Here is an 8,717-nt window from a genome sequence, read left to right as displayed (position 1 = left end):
TAAAGGATGAGTGCCATGAGGATGGAGCCAGGCTCTTCTCATTGGCAAACAATGATAGGACAAGGGGTAATGGGATCAAGCTGGAACACAAGAGGTTCCACTTAAATTTGAGAAAAAACTTCTTCTCAGTAAGGGTGACAGAGCACTGGAACAGGCTGCCCAGGGAGGTTGTGGAGTCTCCTTCTCTGGAGACATTCAAGACCCACCTGGACATGTTCCTGTGCCACCTCACCTAGGTGTTCCTGCTCCAGCAGAGGGATTGGACTAGATGATATTTTGAGGCCCCTTCCAATCCCAAACATACTGTGATACTGTGAAATTGTTTTTTCCACCATGAAGATTCAAGTCATGAAACAGGTTGCCAAGAGAGGTTGTGAAGTCTATCCTCAGAGGTTTTCAAGACCATAATGGACTAATGCCTGAGCAGCATGGCAGTACCTTACGTCTGACCCAGATTTGAGAGACGTACCTGAGGTCCCTTCCAAGCATGAGCTGTCTTATAATGCTAGGATTCTACATTATCTCATTATTTTGTTATTTTAACTCTTATTTATTTTAGTTTCTATAATTTTATGTTTATGTGTTGCATTCATCAATATCAATTTTGAGAGGGAAAAATGGGAAAGAGGAATGGAAAAATAAACTTATTTAAAGATAAAAAAAGAGATAGTGATGTCTAATAAAGACCTAAATCTGGTCTTCAGAAGTTAAGCAAAATCTACTTTTCCTGGTCACTAGTAAGTAAAAGCAGGAGACTGTTACTAAAAAATGCTTTCCTAAGGAAATGCTTGCTTAAACCAAATCCAATCCTACCACATGAGACTGCTGGGACTTTAGGTAGTTGTTCTCTGTTACTCAAAGGAATAGGTTAAATAGATACGTAAGTCAGTATTAAGTACTCCACATCCAAAAAAAAAAAAAAAAAAAAAAAAGAATCCTACAATAAGTTAATGAAGAAAAGGAACTATAAGGCAATCAGTCAGTCTTCAAATTGAACTATTAGAAAGTGTAGAACTACAAACTAAGGTTCTTGGAGGTGGGGGAGTGCGGGAGAATTGAGGTTCATTTTACTATCTTGATACCATTGTCGCGGTTGAGACGGACAAACGACATGGACCAAATTCTTTCAAGATGAAAGTAATAGGGTGCCATTTATTGCTACAAGTGCATTTTTATACAATTCTACCAATTCATGTGTCTTTCCACTATTGGTTACGAGTTACAGCACTAACATCTCATTGGTTAATTTTTCTATCATTCATGTTATTCTTCTGTCCCCTTCTCTCTCACGGGTACATCTCTCCTCTCTCCGGATACTCCTTTACTCCCATCCTTCTCAAGGGTAAATCTTAATATCTCAAGGCTGATCTCTACTCCCATATTTTCTGTCAAGGATTCCACAGACCTGCTGCAGTTTCCCACGTACCATCTTTGAAATTAATGTTTCTATTTGTAGAGAAAAGTGTGAATCAGCATGAGCTAATAGTATCTAATTTATCATAAACTAGTCATACTGGGTTCCTTTTGTATTAGTATTTTATTTTGGGTAACAGATGTGCCTAGGATAGTCTCCTGATCATTCTCTCTCACTGCATTTCGTTTCACATTTCATACAGGTCTTAGAGCGTACCAACTGTACTTCTTCTAAACAAAACTAAATTCAGAAACTGTATTTAACTGCTAACGGGCACTTACTCCACAAGACCAGGCTAGAAACAGTCCACAGTAGAACCTTCTGGAATCCGTAAAGTATGGACGTAGGTCTCAATACCAAATTTCACTCTATAGATCTCTTCTCATTGGTCTGCACTATTTACTGACATGGACACAGCAGTTACTGTCTCAAATTAAAGCACCCCTTACACCTGAAAAAAACTCCAACCAAACAAAAAAAATCTCGTCTGCAAGATATTCTAAGAGATGAAAATTCAGTAACATCAACTGAAACTCTTCAACTGAGTTCAGAGAAACCAAAATCATATTGAAAAACAAATAACAGCTCATCAGGATGAAATCTTATCTTTTGAAACATCAGTGTTCTAAATGGCCAGGTAAAACAAATCTGTGGCCGGTTTGTTGGTTCGTTTGTTTATTTTGCTTTCAACAAAAGATATCTTTTTTTCTTTACTAGATGTCAAAGGAAATTGAAACCTGGCTCCATATATTTTTCTTCTTGTGACAGACAGAGTTGTACCTCTATCATATAGGAGAAGCTTAAGTCAACTTATTTATCCACATTTCCATAAATTAAGAAAACAAAGCAAACAAACAAAAAACCCCACCAAAAAAACCCACATCAAAACAAAACAAAATAACTCAGCACCACACACAGAACTTGGTAAAATGTTAGGACTTGAGCGTTAAAGTTTCGTAGTGATAACATTTCTGAATTAACAACAAATGAATGCCTGCTTTTGATAGCTCTTTTATAGCTGGGCACAGCTGGATTAAACTTAACTGCAAAGGGAACTCCATTTTCTTTATCATCAATTTGACATTGTTTAACAGATGTTTTCTGGAAACTATTATAATCTTTTTAATTTGTCTCTGTAATGTGCAACAAATATCCTTGGTTAATAGCCTGATTATTAAATTTAATTCTATTTTCAATAGCATTTTTCAATGTTGCGGAAACATTGAATCTTAATAACAAGGCTATAAAGAACTCTGATTTCATTCTGGTTTTAAAGCCCACAGCTATTTTACAACATGCTAAAAAGGTTCTTTCATATGAAACCGTCTGTGACAGCCTGATGCCAATATATAGTATAACAGATGAGGGAATCTTTAGTGATGAGTCTTTATCTAAAGCCTCAGAAATCTATTTTGTCTTGAGGTTTTTTCTTCTGATTTCTCAGAAATCTTTCTTGCTTACACTGTCTACCTTCTCTGCCCTTTACATAAATCTCCCATCCTCTACCTCTCCTAAAATGATATTCAGACTTGTTTCTCTTCCACTCTCAATGTCAACATATTTAATTTTAGATTGCTTCTGTGGCTAAACTGTGAAGGTCTTCTCTGTACTGTCACTCCCTTTTGCTTCCATTTCAATGTAGGTTCAGTATATATTTTAAGAACTTACATAAGTGCTTATATTGTCATCTATTATTTAAGTCTTACCTACAAAAGGCTAGGCACTGTACAAACCAGAAAATAATTCTTATTAAGAATTAAGAAGACTACAGTCTACAGTTCACAGGCCAAATTCTGTGAAGTATAATACACAGGCTCAGTTTTTACCTGCTTGACATGTTGTTCTCCTTTATGTTTGGAATATATAAATCTTTCTTGCTACCACTGAGAACTTTTCATAAACATGTCAAGAAGACCTGCAAGACCTCAGCAGGATACACAGGAAAAGATGAGTTAAGAAGCCCTGTAAAAGTAGCTTGAAGCCTGGAACAGATACTACTGGTGACTATATTCTGAAATTATATCAGAGTTGAATTAATGATCAAATAGGTTCAATTCCAATAATTAAATAAACTGGAGTTTTAAAAAATACCATAGGTGTGATGAGTCAGAAATGTAATACCAGCCTTACTAAAACATAGAAGAAGAAAATGTCATAAAATTTGGAAAGTATACTGAAAAGGGAACTAAATACTAAACTGAAAAAAAAAAATCATATGTATAATATTAAGCACATGCTTATGTGTTTTGCTGGGGAGAAATCTTTATCTGTACTAACTGTACTAATCAGAAATGAAGATATTTTTATCAATTTTATTATTTTTAATCTAGAAACTAAACCTGTTTATGGCACTTGTAGAAAATAAGTGAATATAAAAATAGGTAGATTACTAAGGAAGATCTGTCTGAACATAAATTAACAGAAAAATAGTAGATTTTCAATATAGGCAGAGGCTTTTACATATGTGTAGAAGACTTAGAAGACAGGGTAGAGACACATTCAACACGTACATACAAGCACAGGAAATATGTATTGTCAAAGACGGTAGAAATTAATACTTTGTATAATTACATAGTATGGAAAAAGTCAACATATATTTGTATTATAAGACAGTTCAGAGTTTAGTAGAACATATAAAATAATAGTACTGTATGTATGTCAAATTATATTGCAAAATATTGCTTCCCTGTGCCACTTCTTAGTCACACCACGTGTCTTCAGTAGGAATATTGGAATGGATTTTTCACTATCATATATCTATTTGGGGGAGTAGCTGTAATCTTTTTTTTTTTCACTGTCTGCATATGGGCTTTTCAGAACAAAAGACTCATATCCCATGAAAAGTCATAGACACTTTGTCCACCCTTTATCAGAGGCATATTACTTTGAAGCTTCCAAGTGTTTTTGCATTGCTGGAGGAGGGTGAGGTAGGATCCTATATCCAGATGGAAGAAGGTAATGTTAAACCATACAATACAGGAGAAGACAATTGCCTCCTTCAGGAAGAAAGTCAGAGGGAAGGATGCTAGTTGTGAAAGAACCCAAGCAAGCTTTATCTCTGTGTAGGAGTTGGGTAGTTTGCTTTAAATTGACTTTGTTCCATTTCAAAGTAAAATATCCAAGTATGATTTGAAATGACATATACCCTTTGTGAACGCACATCCTACCACATTACAGAGCTGTTGTCTAAATAAACATTTAAAGCTTCTATACAAAATGAAATAACATCAGGACAAGTGACTAAGAATCTTCTCAGAATATTCCACAAGTTTGAACACTTCATCTGACTTGTCAGAGGTCTCTCCCTTACCAGATCTGAAATGAGTACTTGCAGTTTCTTAAAAAATACCATCACAGCTGGTGAAGTTTCCATAAGATATTAGTATTCACCTGACTAGAAAAGGAAAGAAAAATTGAAGACTTGATTCCATAACCCAAAGTTGATGATTAGTGTGTGATAAAATCACACATTTTATTTATATGATAGTATGATTATTTAGAAATAATGTATTATTTATAATAAATACTATAACATATTTATACATTTATTTATAAATAATTTATTTATGTAATAACATACATTTTAAGATAACCCTTCTGACCATTAGCATTTAGTGCAAAAGTGAAATTGTCCCAGGAACCAGATATCTTTCTAAGAATGTCTTTCATACTTAGAGAATTTTGATCTGAATTTACATCACTATTTTTTTGCTTAATTGCCTTTGGTGAACTTTTATTCCATTAATTTATTTGGTCACTTTTAAAATGTATTTATATGTTAGACATCAACAGTATCTTGTAGTATTGAATTTTACAGTCTTACATTTGTTACAAAAGTATTTCCTTATGACGTTTTTAATATTTCTGCTCAATATGTTCATGCAATGTCATCTAGTTATCATTTTATGAATTTGAGGAATATTTTTATGGTTTTATAAAAGAGAAGCCATTCTTTTTGCCACTGTTCTCACCTACTATTACAATATTATGTCTCAATTCAGGTTGGACCACAACTTCATGTAGTTTTTAAGATACAGATATATCACACTTCTGGTTCTCTACTCTTTTCTTAAAATTTCGGTCATTCTGTTTGCTGTTTTGAAAGCTCTTGAGCAATGAGACAACACTTTGACAGAGATACTCAAAATGAAACCAATATTTTTCTTTCCTGAGCAGTTGTAACTAAGTCAGAAGTCACCACCGTGTATTTTTAGTTAAGGCTCCTGTTTTTCATGTGCATTAGATAGCATTTATTGACATTGAATTTCATCTGTCATTTTGTCATCCAGTCACTCAGCTATTGAAACACTCTCACATCATTTTACCGTCACAGTTATTCAGAGCAGAAAAAACAATTAGGAGACCTTGTCACATCACTGTTCATCACCTTTTCTAGGTCATTTACACTGGACAGGTATCTCAGCTGATAACAACCTCCATTGTGAGAACTAATAATTTATTCCTACCTTTTATTTTCTGTTAACCATGTATCACCCTACAAAAGGACTTTCTCTCTTATCACAAGAAAAATAGTTCTTTCTAGAACAAGAACAACAAAAGCTTTAGTAGTTTAAATACATTATATCTGCTGAGTTTCTTTGCCCTGTACAGGATGTCTACAAAAATTGCAACAGATTTCTGAGACCTGGCCTCCACCTCCCACAAAATCCTGCTTGAACTTTCTCCATTTGGTCATTTATCTGCCTGTTTACTGATTTTGTGTTTTATGTTTTTCAAATTTGTGCTGGGCTAACTGACCAACAGTTTTATGAAACTGACCCTTGTGTTCAAATTAATCAGAGAAAGAATTCAAACCTAGCTTTTCCACCTTCTCTTGGTGCTTTCGGTCACTGGACTGAAGCAGAATACCTCTGACTCTAGAGATGGGGATTTTGAGATGAGAAATCTTGTTTATGCTTAACTCCAGGCATGCATCTCATTGTTTTGGATTTCAAACACAGATAAGACCCAGATTTAACCATATAGATGTTTAATAAAAACTTAAATCACACACCATTTTCTAGCATTGACTAATAGCTAGCTCAGGCAGCTTTCCACACTGAGCTTCTTTGGGCAATTGGTCCCTTTATTGTTGAAGGCCCAAAGTTATACCTCTCTGAGAAAACTGCACGTGCGCAGGAGCATTCCCTGGCAAAGACCAGCCAGCAAGCTAGCACAGAGTCCTTGTGTCTGTCTCCAGTACAGAAGACTGCATGCAGACTGCCTGTGGGAACAAATCCCAGAGCAGTCACTCCTCCAAACCAAGTGATTCTTTAGGAGGTTTCTAGCTGGCATATGCTAAAAGCATGCAAGGACTGTATAAACAACTCAGGTTAGCACAAAGCAGTATCTCTCCCCACAGTTACAGTCTCAAAACTAAGGACCTGTGCTGTTGTGTGGAGGTAGCTCTTTGTTCCCCCTCTGAGTATGACTTCACAACAAAGATCAATTTGAATTAACTTATTTGAGAAAAACATTCAGCACTTCTGTTCTCCAACACATCAAAGAAATTCACTGTCATAATAATAAAAGAGATTTCCCTAGTATGACATTCCATTTCCTTAATCCTAAGACTTTTTTTTTTTTAATCCTTTTCATTTATTGTATAATATCAAGTGCTCCCACAAGGGAGTCAAGTTTCCTTCACTAAATATTGTCAAGCTGCTACGTGAGCTTCAGCTCCATGTGGGCGTGGGGCCAGGAATGGCAGGGACTCCTCAGGTTGACGGCTGGACAGAACCTGGCAGTTAGGGCCTGTCACAGACCCCATCCAGGATCAGGGCAGGCAGGGGGCACCAGGGCAGCCCCTTCTCTGCACATCAGACACATCCCTGGGGAAGATGACTGGCCAAGGCCAGGCTGGGAGATGGCCTTGATGGTGTGTTAGCTCAGTCGGGCCCTTGGCAGGGTGGGCAGGGCTGTAGGGAGCTGGAGGCCAGCCCTGGCTGCAGAGTCACTGGGGCAGGGGCTGATGTTCCCGGGGGCTTTTTGTACATAATCTCAATAAAATAACAATAGGTTATCCAGATGACTCAAACATCGATAGAACTATAACAGTATTACATAATACTTAGAATGGTTATAATACATAGAAAATTCTGAGAATTAAAATATTACAAATAATGACTTCCTGTTTGGGAAGCTTACACATGTACTGAGAGCAATTAGAGAGCTAAGAAATACAGATAACACTTTTTTTCTAAAACTGAAGGTATTAACAAAATGACATGGACATCATACTTTAGTTTGCAGTTACAAATTGCATATCTGAATGGACAAACTTCTAGATTTGTTTTTTTTAAAATCTACAATTATCTCAGTTAACTTTTCTGGACTTTTGCAAAACTCTGCAACCACTGGCTCATTGAAAAACCTCTAAGTTTTCTGGGGTAGAATTTGCTTATAGCACTCTTCTTACCTGTTTAAAAGAATATGTATATGCATAACAAATAGGATTTGTACAACTAATAACACATACCAAAATGAGGCAGGCACACAGAATGCCTCAGCATAAAATAAGTTCTGTGGATACTTGACTATAATTTTCTGACACCTGTCTCTTATAGGAACAACTGACAGTCTCATACTTGCACTTGCTTGCCATTTCAGGTGCCTTGAGTTACAATCACAGTCATAGTAATTGAGGTGATAGACTCAGGGATCACTTGACCGTATCTTTCTCTAGAAAAACTCTAAGAGCTTTGAGAAATCTGAGTGTGATAAAACACATTTATTTCTCGTTTATGAGTGATGTTAATGTAAAGTATTTATATCATTTGCATTAATCAGTTACTTATAAGACTAGTTAAATGATCCTCTTACTCTACATGTCGGAATGATTGCTTTTATTATTTTTTTTTCATTTAGGATCAATGTCATGTCACCATGATGACTATTGACAATGACTGTACAACTACTGATGATTTTCTAAGCATACTGCTGAAAGTAGTGGAGATGTTATTGCCTGAAGTTTCTACAGCCTCTCAGACTTTTGACCACTATTATTAATGTTAGTCCACGAAAGTTAAAGGACAATTTTACTAAGCTGTGATTAGTATCCTTTTACCATTTTTTTTCTCCCTGTTTTGTCTCCTCGAGATTACCAAATGGATAGTGATCTGTAATCAGCTGTATTGGCTTTACTGTATGAACTACCAATAAATGTTGAAAAAAAAATACTATAAGAAAAATACATCAAGCACAAACAGTGAAAAGGAAAAAAAATACTGCAGGAAAATGTATCCATCACAATCAGTGAAAAGGAAAATAATCAAAGATTTCTACATAGCACACTCAATTATTA

The sequence above is a fragment of the Nesoenas mayeri genome (assembly GCF_963082525.1).
Source record: "Nesoenas mayeri genome assembly, chromosome: 5".
Taxonomy (NCBI): Eukaryota; Metazoa; Chordata; class Aves; order Columbiformes; family Columbidae; genus Nesoenas; species Nesoenas mayeri.
This window is presented reverse-complemented; position numbering follows the sequence as displayed.